Source organism: Procambarus clarkii, chromosome 15 (genome assembly GCF_040958095.1).
Source record: "Procambarus clarkii isolate CNS0578487 chromosome 15, FALCON_Pclarkii_2.0, whole genome shotgun sequence".
NCBI classification, from domain to species: domain Eukaryota; kingdom Metazoa; phylum Arthropoda; class Malacostraca; order Decapoda; family Cambaridae; genus Procambarus; species Procambarus clarkii.
Window position 1 is genome coordinate 3,454,473 of NC_091164.1, and position 24,390 is coordinate 3,478,862.

The window sequence follows — 24,390 nt, forward strand, 5'->3', positions numbered from 1 at the left end:
TCAATAAGGACATTCAACCCTATACAACAAAGCCCTTCAGTAGGGCGAATCACGGTGAACTTATTCACTGGCAGCTGTGTGTGATATAATAATATGGCGATGAAGCACAGTCTCCGCTCAACGGATTACAGAGATAAAATCAATATTAGACCTGTATTGTAACCGCTTGTACTACGTACGCTAATTCACGCAGCCCGACCGTTACAATCCTCCATTGTCATTTAAAGTCAATATTCTATGTAGTCTTACAATTGTTAACCAATATAAATCGTTGTATATGCTAACGTTCGCAACGTGTATTATATTGGAGGTCATGACCAGCAAATTATTTGCCTCTACGCTTTAAACGTATAACTTACCATATTACTTTCAAATAGGTATAATTTAAAAAAAAAAAAGTATCAGCAAGAATGTTAATTCTCAAACACGCATTATGTAAATTGGTAGTTGGTAAACACGTGATTGTTATTTCACGAAAATGACTATTTGTTTACATGGGAACTTTAAATAGGCAGGTGTTGTGTGTTGCAGGAGCGGCCCCCTGAGAGTGTGTTGAGGGGGAGGGGGATGATTTAGTTTGTGTTGCGAGGGCGGGCGAGCGAGTGAGTACTTGGTAGTGTAGCCACAAGATGGCAGTGTGTTCGTTTTAAGAATGTGATGGTGTCTGTGCCCAAGATTCTCCCGACTATTTGGTGTGAAACGTACGGATTAGTGATGGATAGTGAGGGAAATGGCCGTTCTGGTGTTCCGTTAGTGTGTTAGCGTCGCGTCTCCGCCCTAAAAATGAGGAAAAAACCCTGATAGCGTTCTTAAACCAGGTAAGTCCCGAGTTCACCCCTTGTAATACCTCAGGTGACTTCAATTGGCCTTAGGCAATTTCACTCCCAGAAAGGGAAGACCATTAAATTTTGACAGGTAAAGGCCTTGACTTTCCCTAGGAAATGGGGAAGGGGGGGGGGAAATGGTGACTTGTGTGTGCCAGTGGTGGCAAGAGCCAGCGTGTGGGAGTGAAGAGATGGGAGAGAATGGTGGGAGGCGAGGGTGTGTGTGCGTGGGGGTGGGAGGAGGAGAGACACCCAGCAGGGAGAGATGCTGTGGGACTCCCACGGGGCTGAGCTCAACGCTGCTCCTGCTGATGCTGCTGCTCCTGCTGATGCTGATGCCACACCAACACATCCCACACACATACACATGTCAGAGTGGTTGACAAATGGAATGCATTAGGAAGTGATGTGGTGGAGGCTGACTCCATACACAGTTTCAAGTGTAGATATGATAGAGCCCAATAGGCTCAGGAATCTGTACACCTGTTGATTGACGGTTGAGAGGCGGGACCAAAGAGCCAGAGCTCAACCCCCGCAAGCACAACTAAGTGAGTACAACTAGGTAAGTGAGTACATCTCCGCCCGCGCTCTTCAAATCTTCATCTTCTTCTCTATTGCCTCCTGCTGTTTCTCTTTCTTCCCTACACACGCAACATTCGCCCACTATTTTGTGCCTGTTTTGACGGGGGGAGGTGGGGGAGTTGGTGAAACTTTGGTACATAGTATTAATGTTTGACGCTGAAGTGGGGTTTGTAAAGTAACATCCCATCTCTCTCTCTCTCTCCCATCTCCCTTTCTCTCCCATTTCCCTTTCTCCCTTCTCCCTCTCTCCCATCTCCCTTTCTCCCATTTCCCTTTCTCCCTCTCTCCCATCTCCCTCTCTCTCTTTCTCTCTGGGAGCCCCTTATGTGGCATAGATGTAGGCAATGATTATTTTCTGGTGAGAGTCAGGATTAGTTGTGATTTGAAACCAAAGAAACTGCATTATATATATATATATAAATATATATAATATTATACGTGTGAAATGTAGTAAATAGGATAATACGATTTATATGGAGAAGTCTTAGCAGATACTAGTAGTAATAAGATTTTCTAGTGGTTAGTTCAGTTAATTGGACATTTTAAGTTAAATTCTTGGTCAGGAAAAGATACTTGGGCACACATACTTGCACCTGATGCGTCTGTTCGCCTAGCAGTAAAGAAATTACCAGCTGTCATTAACTGTTGTCAATGTTTTTCAAAGAAATTGTCTGGGACAAGAAGCCTATAAGGCTTGCTTAAGAGCATTTAGGCCAATTACTGATCTCTAGGATGCAACCCACTAAGTGTTGTCTAACTTACAGGTAAAGTACCTATATATTTCTATGGGAATAGAAAGAATAAAGTGTAAGGAAATGTACTCGAATGTCTAATACCTGAGGAATGAACCCAGGACCTTTTGGAAGTTACTGATTTTGGCATCTTAACTTGCTTAGCATTTTTTCTTTTAATTATATTATTGGTGTTAGAATTGACACAGTATATTATTAAGTAATTACTTGCAGATTGATAGAATGAATGTTTGATTTCTTTTGCATGACATGTTGTGTGATGTGTACATGTAGTGATATGTACACACATCACACTACATGATATGTACATGTGGTGTGTGGACATCTTAAAATGATGCAAGATGGCTTAGTTTTTATATTTATTCCACTTTACCCAAAGGTTTGGAAGAGCAAGTTATGAGGAGAGGGTTTGCATTGGATTTAGGCCAGTAATCTTAAACTATTGAGGCCATAAGTGTTTCCAATGCATAGAATATCATCGTACAGTACAGTAATTACAAACACAAACCTAAATGTACTTTCCAAGGAATTTGATGTATTAAAGTTGCAAATGCAACAACAATTTTATTCTTCCAAATTTTATTGTCTTCCTCCTCCTTTATTGTTGCTGTTATTATTTCTTTTATATTTCTAAAAAGAAAGTAAGATGTTCTTTCCGTATTTACCATCTGAAGGTCAGATGTGTAGATATACATTACAGGATTTAGAAATATATTTTTGGAATATATACAAGAGTTGTTACATACTTGTACAGCCACTAGTACGCGTAGAGTTTCGGGCAGGTCCCTGGAATACGATCCCCGCCGCGAAGAATCATTGTTACAACCGAGTACACATTTTACTGTTGAGTTAAACAGAGGCTACAGTTAAGGATTTGCGCCCAGTAAATCCTCCCCGGCCAGGATACGAACCCATGACAAAGCACTTGCGGAACGCCAGGCGAGTGACATTTTTCAAGGTGCCTGGTAAAATAAAAGAATGTGGCAAAAATAAAAAAATATTTGCCTCCTTTTGAGTAAAATAGTTTTGCTTGTAATTTATTTACATTATTGCACATTAGGCTACTTAAATTTACAAAAGGGCCACCATCCCTAGTGGTATTAATATAGACAGAAAGCTGGTGCTTTGCAAGTGGCATTTCCTTTACTTGTATTTCCAAAGATTTTTTCAGCCATACTGTATTTTGAGCTGTAACACCGAGAAAGGGCAGTTATGTTTAATAGTGAAATACAGAATTCAAGGATTTGTTTGAGTCAAGATTGCCCTGCCCTTTGAATATATTCAATATCACTATAGCATAGTACAGTATTCACCTGTTACTCTTCTACTTTCACGACTTAATAAATTCTGTTTTTATTAAAATGTTTTTCTAAGATATATTTCAGTTATGGTTTTTGTCTTTGTTGCTTGATGTTGAGTATCTTCCAGTTTGTCAGAATCCTTTCTTAAATAGTGCTCAAAATAATAGGTTATGCAATTTTTTTGACTAGGACATACTATACCTATGGTTTGTACAGAGAAGATGGTTTTCACAGGTCAAAATTCAAAAGATCTCCCAGTAAATTCTAATACAGTACTGTACAGTATTGTACTGTATTTTATTGGTTATTTCTTTGCAGCCTTAGTGTACCTTGTTTTACCTGAGGGCCACTAACCTTAGTAGCCTCAATGAGGACAGGAAGCCAGCGGCTTGTCAAAGGTTCCCCCCCCCCCATTTGCCTTGATGATCTTTTCCAGGTATACTGTATTTTAAAACCCAACACAGTTTTGGCATTTACGGTGTCAGCGGGTAGGCGGTTCCATGGGTTAATAACTATGTGGGTGAAAAAGCAACTCCTGTTCTCAGTCCTACATTGTGGCATGTTGAGATTGAAACCATTGCTCCTTGTTTGTGTTACACCTGACCTTCCGAAGAAAATATCGAGGTCAACACCCTCTAACTTGGTCAGTATTTTAAATGTTTCGATGAGATCCACCCTGTCATGCCTGGTTTGCAGTGTTGTTAGTCCTGTGGCCTTCAATCGTTCCTCATGAGGGAGGTGACTTAGCTGTAGAATGACTTTTGTTGCCCAGTGTTGCACCTCCAGAGCAGCTTTGTCCTGAAAATGAGGTCTCCATGTTTACATAGAGTAATCCAATTGGAGGTGCACCAGAGATTTATACAGTTGAACCTTTACCTTCTTTTCCTTATAGTCAAAAGTTTGCTTGATTATCCCAAGAGTTTGGTTAGCTTTTCTGACTGCTGCACCCACCTGTTGTGTAACTTTTAATGAGTGGTGGATTTTGACTCCAAGGTCCTTTTCTTCATCAATCTGCTGTAATGCAATGCTATAAATTGGGTAGTCAATGCATGGGTTATGCCCCACATGTATTCGGACCAAAGAGCCAAAGCTCAACCCCCGCAAGCACAATTAGGTGAGTACATGTATGGTCTTACATTTATCAATATTAAAAAGCATTTGCCCGTCTTCTGATCATTTTTGGAGTTCATGTAGATCTAGTAAGGCTTCAATATCATTATCATTTCCCACCTTACCATAAATCTTTGCGTCATCTTCAAATTTGATGATGTGGTTTGTAATCTATGTCATTGATTTATATGACAAAAAAGAGTACGTCCCTAAATGGACCCTTGTGGCACCCAACTTATCACATTTCTCCATTTTTTTTTTTTTTTGATATATACAAGAGTTGTTACATTCTTGTACAGCCACTAGTACACGTAGCGTTTCGGGCAGGTCCCTGGAATACGATCCCCTGCCGCGAAGAATTGTTTAAATCAGATCAGATTAGTTTCCAGATTCGTACCAGTGTCGCTCACTGTTGTCTTTCTTTACTTTTATTATCTCAGTTGTGTTTACCCAGGTGCTTAGATTCAAACACCAGCAGGATAGAGAGCAAATTGTGATTGCTTGTGGTACAAGAAAGCTCATCTATAGTAAGGCATTCAGACCAATAGCAGATTTTGTTCTAGGTTATAGGTAAACCTCCATTACGTCCATATAAATACTGTATACTAACTAATTTTATATTTGAAAGAAAATAAAGCCATAATAAATAAAATCAACCTTTAAAAAGTTTAGTGATTTCAATACTTTTAAGGTGACTTCAATACTATTTTGTCTCCAATAGCCAAATTCTTTTCATGAGTTAATCAACTACTGAAGTAACCCTAAGTTGATTGACTGATATTAACAAGTGAATGCATTTTTTCCTGTTTCAACAGACATTAACCAAAAAAAAACATTAACCAAAAACCAGCGGTGTTATATGCCTGTCTTATAGTACTCAATAAGTACTTTATTAGTATAGGATTATAAAGGAAGAAAGTTTTTCTCTTTGGATATTATACAGTTGACCTTTTGCCAATATCCAGACAAAATAAATTAAAAAATGCCATCAATGGCTTGCCAAATTCATCATGCTACCTTACATAGGCTTATAAATAAATAGGTGAACAGAGGCATTAGGTGACTGGAAAAGTGCTCAACAATTTCTATCTCGCCCAGAATTGCTTAACCGTGAGCTGAGAATGACCAACTGTACAAAGATACCCTAAATATTGGACCATAATGTCTACAAGGGGATTGGGAGAAAGTCACCAAAAAATGTCAAATCACAACAAAAGTTCTGACATTGTTACCAAGTTCAGTAATATCAAATCATAATACAGTACTCATTGGTTCGCAACAAATGAGCCATCACCGCTATCCCCTGCGATTCTTGTGTCCGAGCCCCTGGAATGCCGGTGTCCGAGCCCCTGGAATGCCGGTGTCCGAGCCCCTGGAATGCCGGTGTCCGAGCCCCTGGAATGCCGGTGTCCGAGCCCCTGGGATGCCGGTGTCCGAGCCCCTGGGATGCCGGTGTCCGAGCCCCTGGGATGCCGGTGTCCGAGCCCCTGGGATGCCGGTGTCCGAGCCCCTGGGATGCCGGTGTCCGAGCCCCTGGGATGCCGGTGTCCGAGCCCCTGGGATGCCGGTGTCCGAGCCCCTGGGATGCCAGTGTCCGAGCCCCTGGGATGCCGGTGTCCGAGCCCCTGGGATGCCGGTGTCCGAGCCCCTGGGATGCCGGTGTCCGAGCCCCTGGGATGCCGGTGTCCGAGCCCCTGGGATGCCGGTGTCCGAGCCCCTGGGATGCCGGTGTCCGAGCCCCTGGGATGCCGGTGTCCGAGCCCCTGGGATGCCGGTGTCCGAGCCCCTGGGATGCCGGTGTCCGAGCCCCTGGGATGCCGGTGTCCGAGTCCCTGGGATGCCGATGCCATGAAATAAATATACAATATTACTGTACTGTTAAGAGTGTTGCCTATTGTATTAAAATTGAGGGAGATACAATAGACCATGATAAATTTGGTTATACAGCTGTTCTGTACTGGCAAAATTCCCTTATAGATAGCTGATGTGTCTCCATCAGCACACTATGATCAGGGTGTCTGGCCACTTGGCACACAACAAATGGAGCTTCACTTTAAATGTAGTCCAAAGTCAAAATATATATTTTTCTTACCATATTGTATTATCTTTATTTGCATTTATACAACTGTATTACACCATTTTTGTTTGAAAATATTACTTAATAAGTGTTGTATTGTTCTGTTAAAAGCAAAATTAATTTTAATATAAAATGGTTGGCCCATGCTGATGCTGGACACAATTGAACTTGGAATGGAACAGAAAGTAGTTACTTATGTACAGTAGTTTTCTCACTAAAGTCGTGGTCTTTACCAAGATATGAAACATTGGTTCTATAAAATGACGCCTAAATGGATGCCGTATATGCAAATCCTGCAGTGATATTAAAAAAAAATTGATACTAGTGTCTGGACACTGTTTATTAATCACATTGCATCATTCTAAATGTCTACCTATGCCATCTTACAATTTAAGGACTGTACATTTACCTGAAAAAAAATAATATACAACCCCTTAAATTTGACAAAAAAAAAAACTTTATTTCTGTAAGGTCCATGCACTGAAATGAGGGAAATTTTGTATAATATTTATTCAAAGACATTTTTATTAGATACCCTTCTGAATGCCAAGAGGTCGGCTAGTCATGCCTCTTCGGTTTAGAGGGAGTGTTGAAGAGTTTTGGGCCCCTTTTAAAGATTATAGTATTATATTCTCTCTCCATATACCCACTGCACCTCTAGTTTTCAAAGGGGTTATTTTGTAAATACTTATTTCCATGTGCAGATTTGGAACCAGTCTCTATTATCGTCTCCTTCGCCTTCAGTTTAAATCACAGAAACCACTTGTTTTTCTTGGTAGTAACTGATTTTGACATTTTCTCATCCCACAAAGTGGGTTTTGTACAATTAATGTATGAACCCATTGGTATAAGAGTGGGTTTTATTTAGTACTAGTGGTTATTTAGTACCTACTAAATAACTATAACAATCTTTTGTGCATCTTATAAATATAATATTTTTAATAATATATGCAACACCATGTACCTACTTAGGATTCCCAACCTTTCTCTACATGAAATACTTCCCATATATTATCAATTCTCTCTTTGGACACAGCCAATTATGTCTCTTTTAAACTATCAACTTTATTCTCTTGATCTTTTGCCTATGTGAACTACCATTCTCCACCATTTACAGTATTATTCAGTCTTGCTTAAAACTATCATGTGATCAGTGAAACCATTTTTTTTTTTTTTTTACAAAAGTTGTATTAAAATGCTATATTTTCTACAAGAATGCCTGTTTAGTCAATTATGCTTTTTCATCACCGATAATACCGTTTAGATTTGCATATAGGCCCGCTCTTATGTTGCAATATGCATTGTTAACACAATTTTGCAGTCTCCGTGGTGTAGTGGTAAGACACTCGCCTGGCGTTCCGCGAGCGCTATGTCATGGGTTCGTATCCTGGCCGGGGAGGATTTACTGGGTGCAATTCCTTAACTGTAGCCTCTGTTTAACGCAACAGTAAAATGTGTACTTGGATGAAAAAACGATTCTTCGCGGCAGGGGATCGTATTCCAGGGACCATAGGATTAAGGACTTGCCCGAAACGCTACGCGTACTAGTGGCTGTACAAGAATGTAACAACTCTTGTATATATCTCAAAAAAAAATCTAAAAAAAAAAATTTTCATTACTCATATCTCAGGCTTCAATGTACTCTGGACAAGGATTGTTCCAGGCACGCAATGTACACATGTCATATATATTTCAAATAATCAATGATAATGTTTTTGTAATTTGTCTTTGTTTATAATTTGTATTTCCACAAATATTTAATTGTTAATGTTATCACACCGAGCCTAAGTGGTCATCACTACATCTTGAACTGTGCTGCAAGAAGTCAGTCATTCCCTGAAGAGTAGTGTATAATTTCCAGGTCACCGTGAATGCAAGGCAGGGCATACTGCTCATTGGTATTCCTGACATCATATGCATTCACACGGACTCTGGACAAGGAATGTTCATTGAATTTTGTTTTATTGCAAAAGTGGGGACATTGGCTTCTCACAAGTCGAGCCTGGCCTCGGGCCGGGCTTGGGGAGTAGAAGAACTCCCAGAACCCCATCAACTAGGTATCAACCAGGTATTGGCAACCGTTAATAAATGAATTTCTTATTGTTCAAATGCATGAACAAATATTCATAAAGATGTCTACAACAATCAGGTAGTAATTTTGGTCTCATTTGGCCTAGCTGTTCACGTATTTGTGGGAGTGGGCCCCCCACAAACACACAGTTGGATATCCAGATCAGCCATGAAGACATTAACATATATTTCTTCATTGAAAGTAGTGAGAAATTTGTGCCTAAAAGTATTCAGACGAAATCAGCTCCATAACGTTTCCTGTTGCCAATTTAGCGAGTTTACCCGCTTTCGGGTTGGTCTGAGACTTACGGCTCAAGCCACTTCTTAGGTAGCTTAATCTTTATCAATCAATCGGTATGAGACCGCAGGCTTTCCTGCCGAACAGGTATGATAGTAAAAATGGGTTGGGAGTCATTGCATCAGGCGGCTGACAGCTGGAAAAGCTGACGCCCAGGAACTGACGCTTTACATTGCAAGCCGTTACACGACTGTTCACAAGAGGAGAAAGTTATGTGTGGTAATAACACTGAAAATAATATGCTTAAATATACTAGAAAGACGAGTCACGTCAAGGTTAGGTCTCAAACAGGCAATAATACACAAACGCTCACTAATAATGAAGTATCCCTAAAGAGATACCGTAACCGTAAACCTTACGGTATCCCTAAAAGATACCGTAACCCTAAAAGAGATACTCTAAAGTATCCCTAAAAGAGATACCGTAACCGTAAACCTTACGGTATCCCTAAAAGATACCGTAACCCTAAAAGAGATACCCTAAAGTATCCCTAAAAGAGATACCGTAACCGTAAACCTTACGGTATCCCTAAAAGATACCGTAACCCTAAAAGAGATACCCTAAAGTATCCCTAAAAGAGATACCGAAACCGTAAACCTTACGGTATCCATAAAAGATACCGTAACCCTAAAAGAGATACCCTAAAGTATCCCTAAAAGAGATACCGTAACCGTAAACCTTACGGTATCCATAAAAGATACCGTAACCCTAAAAGAGATACCCTAAAGTATCCCTAAAAGAGATACCCTAAAGTATCCCTAAAAGAGATACCCTAAAGTATCCCTAAAAGAGATACCCTAAAGTATCCCTAAAAGAGATACCCTAAAGTATCCCTAAAAGAGATACCCTAAAGTATCCCTAAAAGAGATACCCTAAAGTATCCCTAAAAGAGATACCGTAACCGTAAACCTTACGGTATCCATAAAAGATACCGTAACCCTAAAAGAGATACCCTAAAGTATCCCTAAAAGAGATACCCTAAAGTATCCCTAAAAGAGATACCGTAACCGTAAACCTTACGGTTATGTCATATTTTAGTTTTTTTCTGATGCTGTATCCCGAGAAAGCCTCATTGTGTTGACTTAATTCTACAACACGAATGTAAAGTTCAATACTGTGTAGGCTACAGTAACTTTAAATTGAGCCTTCTATTTAAATAGTACTGTAGGCCGCGCTTCGTCGAGACCAGTTTTATAAACACAAAAATCTAACGCTTGGGATTTTATTTTATCAATAAATTATCACGCGAGTTGACCATACATAAGCTTACTTTGTTTCTTTAAACAAAGAACTTTTTGTTTCTTTGTTTCGTTTAAGCGAGCTTTGTTTCTGCCCGAAACGCTGCGCGTGCTAGTGGCTTTACAAGACTGTAATTACCATATTTGTATCCTCACATTCCTTATGTACATTCTTGTATATGCATAAATAAATAAATAAATAAATAAACTTGTTAGCAAGATTGCATGCTCTGTAGGACATCTCAATGGGAACTAAATGTAAGCAATCCACTAGATAAGCTGAAGATCTAACCAGCGTCCTGTTAGTCGTGAGGTAACTGCTCAATGCTTCCCCATAATAGTATTGAAAGATTAAGGATTAGAACATTATATGTATATTGCATATAGATAACGTGTGCGCCCAGCCAGTTACAGCCCCGCTCCTGGGCCAGATAAGTTCACTACGGGCTCACCATAGCCCGTGCTACCTTGGAACTTTTGTTCTAAGTAGCTGAATCTAAAACAACAACGTGTGCGTTGCTCACTCAGTAAGGTTAAACCTCTTTTGGTCTAGAAAGTAACAGTGTGGCTGGCTGCATGCATTTGTGGTCACTAGGTTTCTAATTATAATGACTACTGAATAGTGTACATGCTGTTAACTTCGTTCAGGCTAAATTGCCAGAGATTGACATTGCTTTTCAAGGACTGCACTGTATAGACTGCTCATATTTGAGTGCTACTGACAAACGGTAAACATTCTTCTTGCCAATACAGGGAAATACTGTATTGTCAAAACGAAAGTTTAAATTCTCAAGAGGAATTTGGACAGGTTTTTGTAGACGGTGCCGGATCAACCGGATTGTGATGGATGTTTGGGCCTGATAGTTGCAAGTAACAGCCTTACCGATCAAGTGCTTACCTAACAGTGCCTAACGGGGAGTGAGATCTCGTTCTTCATACCCCATCTGTTCAACCTGTCCTCTTAAAAAGAACGTCGCTTTTGGCCATTTGCCCATATGGCCGAATATGGACGTAATTTGAAAATGAATATAAATTTGGCATTTCTTTTTCAACAACAGTAAGTTAAGGGTCCTCTGATAGGTTAGGTGGGCAGGAAATTCTCATAAGTTTCAAAACGGTATGAAAAACGTTAATGGAAAGTTTCCTCTTCTAACCTTGCCGAGTAAGCCGGACGACTCATACAGAAAACGGAATAGTACCTCACTTTTGTGAGTCGATTTCATTTCAAATTACGTCCAAATTTGGCCATAGAGCGCATGCGAGCGAAAAGTGATATTATTTTTAAGAGGACGGATTGCTCTGTTAGCCATGTTGTACTTCTTGCATTACAATTTAATTGTTTTGACTTTCAAACTATTTGTTGAATCTGGCCTTAAAGTGGTGGAGGGAGGTGGCTTCCACAGTTTCTTCTTTCTGTGCATTCCACTTGTTAACTGCCCATACTGGGTGTGAGTATTTCCTTACATTCCTTCGGCTCATTTGAGTTTCCAGTTTCCACCTATATCCTCTTGTTCTACTCTCAATTTGAAGACGCTATCCTTTTCTATTTTATATATTCCCCGCATTAATTTGTATGTTGTGATCATGTCCCCTCTGTTCCTTCTATCCTCTAAGAGTTGGGAGATTGTTTCATTAGCCTATTCTCACAGTTTATCCCTCTTAGCTCTGCCACCAGTCTTGCTGCCAACCTTTGTACTTTTAACATTTTGGTTTTATGCTTCACAAGTCTTCCACCCCAAAAATAAAATAAAATATATCTTACCCCACGGGCCTGTAGTAGTAGAACAACTGGAAATTGGTTATACGTAAACGATGAGGCTTCTATACGATAAGACAGTCTCCGTGGTGTAGTGGTAAGACACTCGCCTAGCGTTCCGCGAGCTCTATGTCATGGGTTCGTATCCTGGCCGGGGAGGATTTACTGGGCGCAATTCCTTAACTGTAGCCTCTGTTTAACGCAACAGTAAAATGTGTACTTGGGTGAAAAAACGATTCTTCGCGGCAGGGGATCGTATTCCAGGGACCTGCCCGAAACGCTACGCGTACTAGTGGCTGTACAAGAATATAACAACTCTTGTATATATCTCAAAAAAAAAAATCTCAAAAGAGATGAGCTTAGTCGTGCAGTAGTTCATTGTATCGATAAAAAACGAACGCTGGAAATAAGAGCCGTGCATGTCTGGGTGCGTGTCTGTGACACGCAGCTCGGTTAGGACTATAAACTGCCACAGCCTGGATCCAGGCACAGCCGAAGACTGGGTGAGGGGGGGGGGTCATCCCCTAAGATGATGATGCGTATGGCGAGATGAGCCTTGTAGCGGTAACCTAATTTATTATCACGTAGCTGTGTTCCTGTTTACCAGGATGGCCGGGAAAAAGTTGTCTTCGCTCAGCGGCCACGGTCAGTGCTGGCAGCATCTGACCAGTCATTGCGGGATTGTTTATACTTTATTGGAGCCGGGGTTACAGACCGGTTGGACCTACGGGCGCTGGACCTGTCCCCGCTCCCCCGGTCACGTAAAATTGGGTTTCTTATTCTCAGCTTCAGTTTGTTGCATATACATACATATACATATACCGGTATATGTATACATATACATATATGCAAACAAGCTTGAATGGTCCCCAAGCCAATATGCAACTGAATATAAGCAGATATATATATATATATATATATATATATATATATATATATATATATATATATATATATATATATATATATATATATATATAATAACGGCTTCTCCAATGGTTTCGTCGAAGACATCATAAGAAGGAAAGTGAAAAACCATGCAACCTCTGAAGAGACAACTAACACAACACCTATACCCCCTATTAGACTATTTTACAGGAACTTCTTTTCCACAGCTCATAAAACGGAGGAAAGGGTCCTGAAAGATATTGTTAATAGAAACGTTATCCCTACAGACAAAAATCAGAGGATACAACTGACGATTTACTATAAAACCAGAAAAACGGCCAGCCTACTCATGAGAAACTCTCCAGACACAAAACAGAACGCTTTAAAAGAGACTAACGTCGTCTATGCCTTCAAATGCCCTCTTGGGGACTGTAAGCTCCAAAAAACCCAGTATATAGGCAAGACAACAACATCTCTTTCTAGGCGTTTAACGATGCATAAGCAACAGGGCTCCATTAAGGAACATATAATCTCTTCCCACAACCAAACCATCGCCAGAGAAATCCTAGTAAACAACACAGAAATCATCGATAGATACAGCAATAGCAGGCGGCTTGACGTTTGCGAGGCACTACACATCAAGAAGTCAACACCAGCAATCAACAGCCAATTATTGCACAACTATATTCTACCCACCTCAAGACTCCGCTCCAATATAGAAGCATCAAGAAATATGGACCAATAGGCTTTCTACAAACACTTCTATTCAATATCCATAGTTTCGTGTTCTGTCTTGTGTTGATGAAATTAATACCCTATTAATACTCTTGTTCTGTCTTGTGTTGATGAAATTAATACCCTATTAATACCACATCTTGTTCTGTCTTGTGTTAATGCCACATCACCCCTTCCACCTCACTCAAATGTAGATATAAAATCGGAGATGCGTAAGTTCTATTCAGTTGTGTATTTGTGAACTAAAGTCTTTGAAAATGTAATAAGTTTTACGAAACGCGCTCGTGTCGCGTCAGACTAGAAATAAAAATGAATTTTGGAGAATTGATTTTTGATTTACCTCCAACAGTGAAACGAAATGTACGAAAGATTGAGAAAATTCGTGTTAGAATTATTAATCTTACTTTTTCGGTCATATTTAATAATATATATATATATATATATATATATATATATATATATATATATATATATATATATATATATATATATATATATATATATATATATATATAATCTCAGATATCGTGTATCAGGCCTAGAGAGGTTAGAATAGGCTAGTTTGTCAAAGCAACACAAGTAAAAAATAGTTTTCAGGTTTCTCCAACTCAATAGTTCAGATATCTACGTTTTAATTTCATTGTACGTCGGTATATGTAGTATGGTCCTCATCGTTACTGTAAGTACTACCAACACAGGAGATGATGATGTTTCAGATTTAGCTACTCAGACCGAAGTGTCCATGTAGCACGGGCTATGGTGAGCCCGTAAAAAACAGGAGAATGGGCTGTTGGTTTTATACCGCTTCTACCTCCTCCTACACTGCCTAGCTTCGTGAAATGGGTCTAAACTCTATGGTATAGCTCCTTGTAATGGGTTTACAAGGTATACCATATCAGTGGTGTACCTCCTTGTAGCGGGTTCCGGGCATGTGTGTAAAACATGCTCGATTGACGTTTTAATCAACGGTTTAAACCTTGCCTCATCGTTACCTTGACGTGCTTCCGGGGCTTAGTGTCCCCGCGGCCCGGTCGTCGACCAGGCCTCCTGGTTGCTGGACTGATCAACCAGGTGCTGGACTGATCAACCAGGATCGTTACGCCAACGTCATTTTTTCCCTCCAGAAAATGGGGAGGAGATAGCGGGGAGCTATCTTGTATTTCCCCCAGAAAATGGAGGGGAGATAGCGGCGAGCTATCTTGTATTTTCCCCAGAAGTCGTCATCATCTTCCCTCGTGGGTAAATATTACAGGGCCCCACCCATTGGTCTCTTACGACCACTAATACGCCTTGAACAAATCCACAAGGGCCGTGACGAGGATTCAAACCTGCGTCCGGGAGCATCCCAGACACTACCTTAATCGACTTGTCATTTGTTGCATCACGTTAGTGTGATTTCTGTGTGTACTAATACGCCTTGTTTGTGGCCAGAACACTTCATCTAACGACCACTCCACCTTGATTACATCAACTTCATTAGCCCCTCATGTAACCTGATAACCTCACTGGTTTCTTACATGTGTCTTCCGATGCGTATCTGCATATCAACTTTTCTTATTTTTCACTTTACTCCCCAACTTTACGATTGGGCTGTTTTGCTGCACCTATCAACGTCTGGAGGGAGGCGTATCCAAGTTGTCTTCGTCCATTCTTCTAAAAAAAATATTTACACATTTTGGGTTTCCGTTTAAATATATACCGGGTGATAACTTAGTTGTAAATTTATTTATATTGCTATTTACTCCATTTATCTATACGATCACTAACTGGGTGCATTAATGTAAAAGGATAGTAGTGATAGTGATGTCAGATGACTGAACATTTAGTTCAGTCATGAACTATGTATGAATATTTAGTGAACATATGCAGGCGATGAGTCACAATAACGTGGCTGAAGTATGTTGACCAGACCACACACTAGAAGTTGAAGGGACGACGACGTTTCGGTCCGTCCTGGACCATTCTCAAGTCGATTGAACAGTGAACATGGCCAAACTAGGTTGGGATCAGCCAGGGAGGATGCCATCCAAATGCTCGTAATTTTTAATTCACTTGGGCTTTCCCGTTTGCAATACTGCTCTGTGCTCACCTTTCAAGGCAGGAGAGAGATGTGATATAGAAGCTATGCAGAAAACATACTGCATGCAGTGACACAGTAAAATTTCTTAATTACTGGGGCCGTCTGCAAGCTGAGACAATACATCTGGTTGATACTTGGTTGAATTGAAATCACATTGAAATTAGTTTAAGTACGTTTATTGGGACAGTAAGATAGGTCTCAGAAGGATAGAGTAGCTTAGGCTCTTTCTATCCTCCGATTAATGAATGGGGTCTTCGAGATCGCTCGCAGTTTGTCCTGTAGGAGGCTTGGCTGGTCTATGCCGCGTGAGTAGATGGATGGATGCGTCGCGCTGGGAAAGCTATCCTTAGCTTTCAAACCTCCATGTTGTTGTTCAAGATTCAGCTACTGGGAACAAAACGTTCCAAGTAGCACGGGCTATGGTGAGCCCGTAGTGGACTTACCTGGCACAGGAGCGGGACTGTAACCGACACCTAACCTCCAGTTGTTGTTGTTATAGATTCAGCTACTCGGAACAAGTTCCAAGTAGCATGGGCTATGGTGAGCCGGTAGCTTACCTGGCACAGGAGCGGGGCAAGTAGTATGGGCTATGGTGAGCCCGTAGTGGACTTACCTGGCACAGGAGCGGTGCTCCCCTAACCTCCAAAACATCACATAATATATAGATGGAAAATACCCGCGGAGCACACGACTAGGCTCCTCTACCATCTCTCAGTAAATATACCAAAGTTCAGTTACCCGAACAAAGGTTTACATTTTCAAGAGGGAATTATTCAGGCTTCAGCAGGAAGTGTCGGATCAGCCGGGTTGTGATGGTTCTGCGAGCGCTGCCAACACCAGAAATGCTTGGCCTGGAGCAGGGCATATTATCCACAGATACTCTCGAAACGCATCGCAGGTAATACACGGCATCTCACACGTCCAACAACCCTTCCACTCCCATCCCCAATCACGTGAGTGGCCCGGTGGGGGATGGTCTGACGGCGTTGATACCTAGGGTCGGTTTTGGGTAATGATTGTGCGGTGGTCCCCCAGAACACGCACAAAAGTAAGAGAAGCCAAGGAGGGAGGGTCGAGGCTGGCTGGCTGGCTGGCTGTTGAGAGGAAGGGGCGTCGGTGGGTGTGGAGGGAGGGTGGTCGTGCTGACAACATGCCCGTCTGTGCCGCACTCCTCCACCTGCCCGTCTGTGCCGCACTCCTCCACCTGCCCGTCTGTGCCGCACTCCTCCACCTGCCCGTCTGTGCCGCACTCCTCCACCTGCCCGTCTGTGCCGCACTCCTCCACCTGCCCGTCTGTGCCGCACTCCTCCACCTGCCCGTCTGTGCCGCACTCCTCCACCTGCCCGTCTGTGCCGCACTCCTCCACCTGCCCGTCTGTGCCGCACTCCTCCACCTGCCCGTCTGTGCCGCACTCCTCCACCTGCCCGTCTGTGCCGCACTCCTCCACCTGCCCGTCTGTGCCGCACTCCTCCACCTGCCCGTCTGTGCCGCACTCCTCCACCTACCCGTCTGTGCCGCACTCCTCCACCTACCCGTCTGTGCCGCACTCCTCCACCTGCCCGTCTGTGCCGCACTCCTCCACCTACCCTGATTGGAAACAATATTAGCGCCTCCTTACCCCCGGCTCCCTCCGCCTCTCGCTCGCAATTCACGGCCGGCCTTCCTTCCCGCCCTGGTGCACCTCGTCATTCGTACGTCTGCTTGTATCATTAGGATGTCTGCTGTGTCATTAGTATGCCTGTCTTTTTCTTTCGCACGTCTGTCCATTCATCGCCTGTTTGTTCACTCGCCAGTGCGATCACTTGGGGTTGTTTAATAAATAGAGCAGCTCCAAATGCACGATCTGTCACAGCTTGGTGTAGTGTGGCAACCTTGCTATAACCCCACCGTCCACCTGGTTAGTAACACTATGCGTATTACACCGACTTTACACTCAACACAACACATTTTCCCTCGGTTTATACCTGTGTTATGTGTTTGTGTGTGTGTGTAGACGAGGACAATTGTTATTGTCCTATTGTCCTCGTTACGTTCCTCTGGGTGGCCCTCGTTGTCTTACGTAGCATCACATAGGCAGCTGTGTCTCGGAACTCTGGGTTGTAATGTCTCGTGGTAGAGATGGATGGGGTTCACAACGCGGCGTTGTGGTTATTTCTGGTTATGGTTAATGTTGTCCGTTAGGTTTTCTCCTCTGTGTTGATTTGTTGTTCTTTTGAATCTTATTTGCTTATATATATGTCCCGAGCATATAGGTATGCGAGCCTGATGCGGCGCATGTGTTCTTGTGACTGACTGGGACGTTTCATCTGGGGGGGGCCGCGGGGACACTAAGCCCCGGAAGCTCCTCAAGGTAGCCTCAAGGTAGCCTTGTGTTATATCGTGTTATTTTAACAATAGTAGGTCTAAGTGATTGATAATTTGATACCATCCAGCAGACTGGGACGTTTCATCTGCTGTATTAGTGTATATCTTGTGCATTGTTGGCCCGCCCAACCACTTGGGCTGGACGGCAGAGCGACGGTCTTGCTTCATGAAGATCGGCGTTCAATTCCCGACCGTCCAAGTGGTTGGACACCATTCCTTCCCCCCCCCATCCCACCCCAGATCCTAATCCTGCCCCTTCCAAGTGCTATATAGCCATAATGGCTTGGCGCTATCCCTTGATAATTCCTTCCTTGTGCATTGTTGTAGGTGCGTTTCTTACCAGTGCTGAACTCTGCTGTCTTCAGATGACACCCAATTAAAAATTGATGAACGACTTTGGCGGCTTTTTCGTATGTCAACCAACCAACCAGGTATCAACCAGGTACATTAATGCTGCAACTTGATGATCAATTGTAATTTGTTTCGTTTACCTGTGGTCGCCTTCGAGGCTCCTACTAGAAAGGCCAAGGCTTCCTTAGGTCTCGAGAAATTGAAATTGAAATAAGTTTATTGAGGTAAAATACACACAAAGGGATGAGGTAGCTCAAGCTATTCAATACAAATACTGGAGGGTCAGGTCCCAAATCTACACAGTAAAATAACAACGTACTGGAGTGAACGATATGGAAGAAAATGCAAGATTGAACCTGTGAAGAGCAGAGGTGCCATAGGCACAATCAGAGAGCACTGTATAAACATCAGGGGTCCGCGGTTGTTCAACGTCCTCCCAGCGAGCATAAGAAATATTGCCGGAACAACCGTGGACATCTTCAAGAGAAAACTGGACGGTTTTCTAAGAGAAGTTCCGGATCAGCCGGGCTGTGGTGGGTACGTGGCCCTGCGGGCCGCTCCAAGCAACAGCCTGGTGGACCAAACTCTCACAAGTCGAGCCTGGCCTCGGGCCGGGCTTGGGGAGTAGAAGAACTCCCAGAACCCCATCAACCAGGTATCTCACCCCGTTCAGTACATGTGTTAATACATACATAGACACACATCACTAACAATAAACATATTACCAAACATTCTGAGAGATAAACATCTACATTTCCTAACACACACAGAGATCACACTAACGTGATGCATCTAAACTGCTGGTTGAAACTTCGGTTTCAACCCTTTTACCCTGTCGTAGCTCAGTCGATTAAGGCAGTGTCTGGGATGCTCCCGGACGCAGGTTCGAATCCTCGTCACAGTCCTTGTGAATTTGTTCATATGTCTACATTTCCTAAGGTCTCGAGTGCTTTATGAGGCTGCTCGTCACTCACAAGGCTCGTAGCCATCACAGTCGGACTGATCGGCCACCTCTTCCAGTAACTTCTGACCACTTTCCCCCCTCGATTGTTTTGAGCTTCGTTATGACACTTGTATTTGCCGGTAGGTAGGAGGGCGGAAATAGCAGTCCTTTCCTATAAAGTGTGCTATAATTGTGCTAATGACAATTAGCATTGTGTATCTCTAAGAGGAAACTAGATTGTTTCCTCCAAGGAGTGCCGGACCAACCGGGGCTGTGGTGGGTATGTGGGCCTGCGGGCCGCTCCAAGCAACAGCCTAGTGGACCAAACTCTCACAAGTCAAGCCTGGCCTCGGGCCGGGCTTGGGGAGTAGAAGAACTCCCAGAACCCCATCAACCAGGTATCACAAGCCTGCGATAATACCTAAAGTGTACATACGGCTCAAATCAATGTTTGAAGGTGAATGAAGGTGGCAAACTGTTGCTTCTTTATGCATACCAAAAGTTTACCTCTTGTTTACCTCTCTCACAATCGACTTGAGAATGGTCCAGGACGGACCGAAACGTCGTCGTCCCTTCACCTTCTAGTGTGTGGTCTGGTCAACAGACTTAGTCACGTTATTGTGACTCATCGCCTGCTTACCTCTTGTTCGTATTTTGGGCCTAAGGGAGCTATTTTTGTTCATTGTGTGCACTGGACTTTCTTTTCTGCGCTGCCACACACACACACCAGACTGCTCCGGTGAGTGGTGATGTGGGTGTGGTAAGTTACATGTGCCCGGAGCATAGTAAGTTACATGTGCCGGGAGCATAGTAAGTTACATGTGCCGGGAGCATAGTAAGTTACATGTGCCGGGAGCATGATAAGTTACATGTGCCGGGAGCATAGTAAGTTACATGTGCCGGGAGCATAGTAAGTTACATGTGCCGGGAGCATAGTAAGTTACATGTGCCGGGAGCATGATAAGTTACAAGTGCCGGGAGCATAGTAAGTTACATGTGCCGGGAGCATGATAAGTTACAAGTGCCGGGAGCATAGTAGCCACGAGGCAGCAGGACGCTGGTCTTCATTGTTACGTGGTGACTTGCAGCGCACAGCTCCTCAAAACGCTTCTCTCGGCCTATAATTCTTGATAATACCTCACACTGGCGAAGGGCACTCGGGGCCGGTATGTGTGGTGGTGGTGGTGATGCGGCCGCGCTCCTCACGGGTCATGAACGCTAATTTCAGTTTCACTTGCTATTATTTTTCTGTTTGTTTTCTAGTTGTATTTGTAGTGGTAAATGAGAGGGATAGGTTGGTGCGAGATGTGGTGGGCTGTGGTATGTGACCCCGCAGCCCACCTGTCCTCATAGAGAACCCAAGGTCGCCAGCCCTCGCAACCTCACATTCCAAGAGCCAGTAATGCGAGCGCGCGCGCGTACACACACCTAAGAACATAAGAACAAATAATGTTCTTACCTCGTGTAAGGTTTCCGTACCCTCTATAGTGTCACGCCAGCGATGGGAGTGACTGTCCTCGATCACTTCTTGTGACAGACTGCTAGAGGAATGGGACTTGGGTATCAGCGTAGTATACAAACTCGGGCTCTTGGATGAGAAAATGTGATGCTTGGTCCCATTTAGATTTTAGCGTGTTGCAGCACTACGGGGACAGTTTGAGAGCGCCTTACCACCTTACTTTGTGTTGATTCCTTTGGTTAAGGCCCCCCGCGGCCCGGGCTTTGACCAGGCCAAGTATACACGCATACCTCCAGGTGTGTGTGTGTGTGTGTGTGTGTGTGTGTGTGTGTGTGTGTGTGTGTGTGTGTGTGTGTGTGTGTGTGTGTGTGTGTGTGTGTGTGTGATTGTGGCAAAGCTCTCCTGGCATACTTGCCAGTACGGATTGAGATCAGGACGTTGGGTGAGGTAAAGTAACCACTGCATGTAACCAATAACTAACTAACTAACCACTAACCGGCTAACCACTGTATGTAGCAGTGATTAGTCGGCCCACATGAGTGGTGGTTGAAGGCTCGCTGGAGTGCACTTGGCTAAATCAGACTCGAGGGTCATTTACACATTATCAGTTGTAGTAGTAGCAGTAGTAGTCCACATTATCAGTCCTCCGGTGTGGGAAGTCTGGGTAATCGATATGATTCTAATCAAGTCATCGGATTGTTGTTGATCAGGCCACACACTAGAAAGTGAAGGGACGACGACGTTTCGGTCCGTCCTGGACCATTCTCAAGTCGATCAAGTCGATTAATCGACTTGAGAATGGTCCAGGACGGACCGAAACGTCGTCGTCCCTTCACCTTCTAGTGTGTGGTCTGGTCAGCATTGCACTCCTTGTCTTTTTCACTGACATCAACACCGTATTGCCAGATATATTTGTATCCTAATCTTAAAAATTGAATCCTTCTAAGTAGACTTTCCTCTACCATAAGTGAAGGACGAATATGTATTTATTATTGCATAATTCTTAAGTGTGTTACTGCTGTCCACCATTGCCATTCTCTTAAATTTGTCTTGATCCTCTTGGATCATCTTGATTCTTGTTTGTATCTATTTCAAAGTTGTATGTCTGACATACAACATTGACAAGGGTTTTTTCCGAGGCTCTCCGCTATCTTATCAACTGCTTTATTCAACAATATTCCCACGTGTGAAGGGATCCGTTGTTGTTAAAGATTCAGCTACTGGGAACAAAAAGTTCCAAGTAGCACGGGCTATGGTGATCCCGTAGTGGGCTTACCTGGCACAGGAGCGGGGCTATGGTGAGCCCGTAGTGGACTTACCTGGCACAGGAGCGGGGCTATGGTGAGCCCGTAGTGGGCTTACCTGGCACAGGAGCGGGGCTATGGTGAGCCCGTAGTGGGCTTACCTGGCACAGGAGCGGGGCTATGGTGAGCCCGTAGTGGGCTTACCTGGCACAGGAGCGGGGCTATGGTGAGCCCGTAGTGGACCTACCTGGCACAGGAGCGGGGCTATGGTGAGCCCGTAGTGGACCTACCTGACACAGGAGCGGGGCTGTAACTGTGTGGGAAGGGATGAATCCACATGAATCTTACTTTGTAACAGTTGTTGAGGTGACTTGAGTAGAGACTTGGGATGGTACCTGACTTACGAGACTTACACAGGGAGGTGAGGTAAGGTTACACAAACCTCACCTCAAGTACTTTCTAAAGTTTTAAGGCTATCCCTTGTTGGTATCCCTTGTTACTAGATTTATATCCGTGCATTCAACGGACAATTGGGGATAGACGGGTATAAACGCTCGTTACGAGAGAGGGAGAGGATTACGGGCTATTCATGCCCGTGCCACCTCTTGGGTGGCTTAATCTTCATCAATCAATCAATCGAGAGAGGAGAGAGTTCTGTGTCTCAGTTCAGACTCAGAGTCTAAGGTGTAGTGTTGGGCATCAGAGCGGGGAGGGAGAGTGACAGTCTGGTGTTTACAAGGAAGCGTCATCACTTCTGTGTCTTGAGTGAGTACTGGTCTCTTATGTTCTACCATCACAAGTGTTGATAATTCTATTGCCTTGATAGGGAACATAGATTAGGTTTTTTATATTTAACTTAATTAAATAGATATTTATATTACTAAATAAGTCCCTGCGTTGAAGAGACAGTCAGTTAAGCGGCGTCCAATAACAGTATCTGCAGTGCCAATGTCAGTGTATTCCCTGGTTGATACCTGGTTAGCTGGTTGATGGGGTTCTGGGAGTTCTACTCCCCAAGCCCGGCCCGAAACCAGACTTGACTTGTGAGAGTTTGGTCCACCAGGCTGTTGCTTGGAGCGGCCCTCAGGCCCACATACCCACCACAGCCTGGTTGTTCCTGTAATATTTCTGATGCTCGCTGGGAGGACATTGAACAACCGTGGACCTCTGATGTTCATACAGTGTTCTCTGATTGTGCCCATGGCACCTCTGCTCTTCACTGGTTCTATTCTGCATTTTCTTCCATGTCGTTCACTCCAGTACGTTGTTATTTTAATATCAAGACCCTGATCAAGACCACATCCTGCCTTCCCATCCCTACCTACTGACCCATCACAATATACATGTAGAGTGTTTTCTGTAGGCAATTTTCTAATTATACAATCATATGTTGCCCTCAGCTCTCCTATCTCATACATACGTTTTTTTTCTTTTGCAAGGGAATAATTACTCCTGTATGTCTAAATTACAATCTTGCCTAAGAAGACCCAATTCACACCACCCCATGGTGGTGTGAATTGTTTCTTAGGCCGAGCTATACATTCTGGAATAACATCATACTTCATAACATTAGAACATAAGGTACTCAGATATGCTGTCTTATTATACTTCTTATACATTATACATATTATTATACATTGTTCATTAATTTATACATACTTATAATACATTGTTCATTAATTTATACATACTTATTATACATTGTTCATTAATTCCAACCTCTTGAACTGAGAGGATTAATTCATTAGCTCCCCCCCCACCTCTCATTAATCTAATGGCAGAGGCTACATTTATCTCTGTAATTCTATCCGCAGTACTCTTCAGATTCAATTCATCACCATTATCTCAATTATAGCATTTCTTGGGTATCCTTAGATAATTCTCATGGCTTCATTTTGTACCTTCTCCAACTTGCCCATCCTACCTTTACCAAAACAAGAAATGACAGGTGCAGCATAATCAATAAGAGATCTTACAGTACTCAAGTATATCATTCGTAGCATAGGGACTCCCACTCCCTTTCCACAGCATGCCAAGGCCTTCAGAGGTTGTAATCTCTTCTGACATTGACCCAACAGTCTATTCATCTCAGCTTCCAAACTCTCATGGGTATATCTAATATATATTTAAATATTTATATATATATTAACTATATTTTTACCATTTATATTCTATATAATAGGCCTCCGACTTCTACATTCAAACTTAGTTTTGTCTTCATTTACCACAAGTCCCATATGGTGACACAGGTTTCCGAAATTACCCAACACCGTTTGAACCTTTAAACCTTTGCCCTGAAACAAAATATAATCGGCATA

At 42.9% G+C, this 24,390-nt stretch overlaps 1 protein-coding gene across 2 annotated transcripts in view; it reads left to right on the forward strand.

The window, feature by feature from the left end:
* The first annotated feature begins 565 nt into the window (after positions 1–565).
* Positions 566–24,390, forward strand: part of loco (locomotion defects) — a 188,157-nt gene continuing 164,332 nt past the window's right edge. The window contains exon 1 of one of the 2 annotated variants that reach the window (XM_045743803.2): positions 566–818. The gene's annotated coding sequence lies outside the window, so the exon portion shown is untranslated. The remainder of the gene's footprint in view (positions 819–24,390) is intronic. The other variant, XM_045743802.2, reaches the window with a different exon arrangement.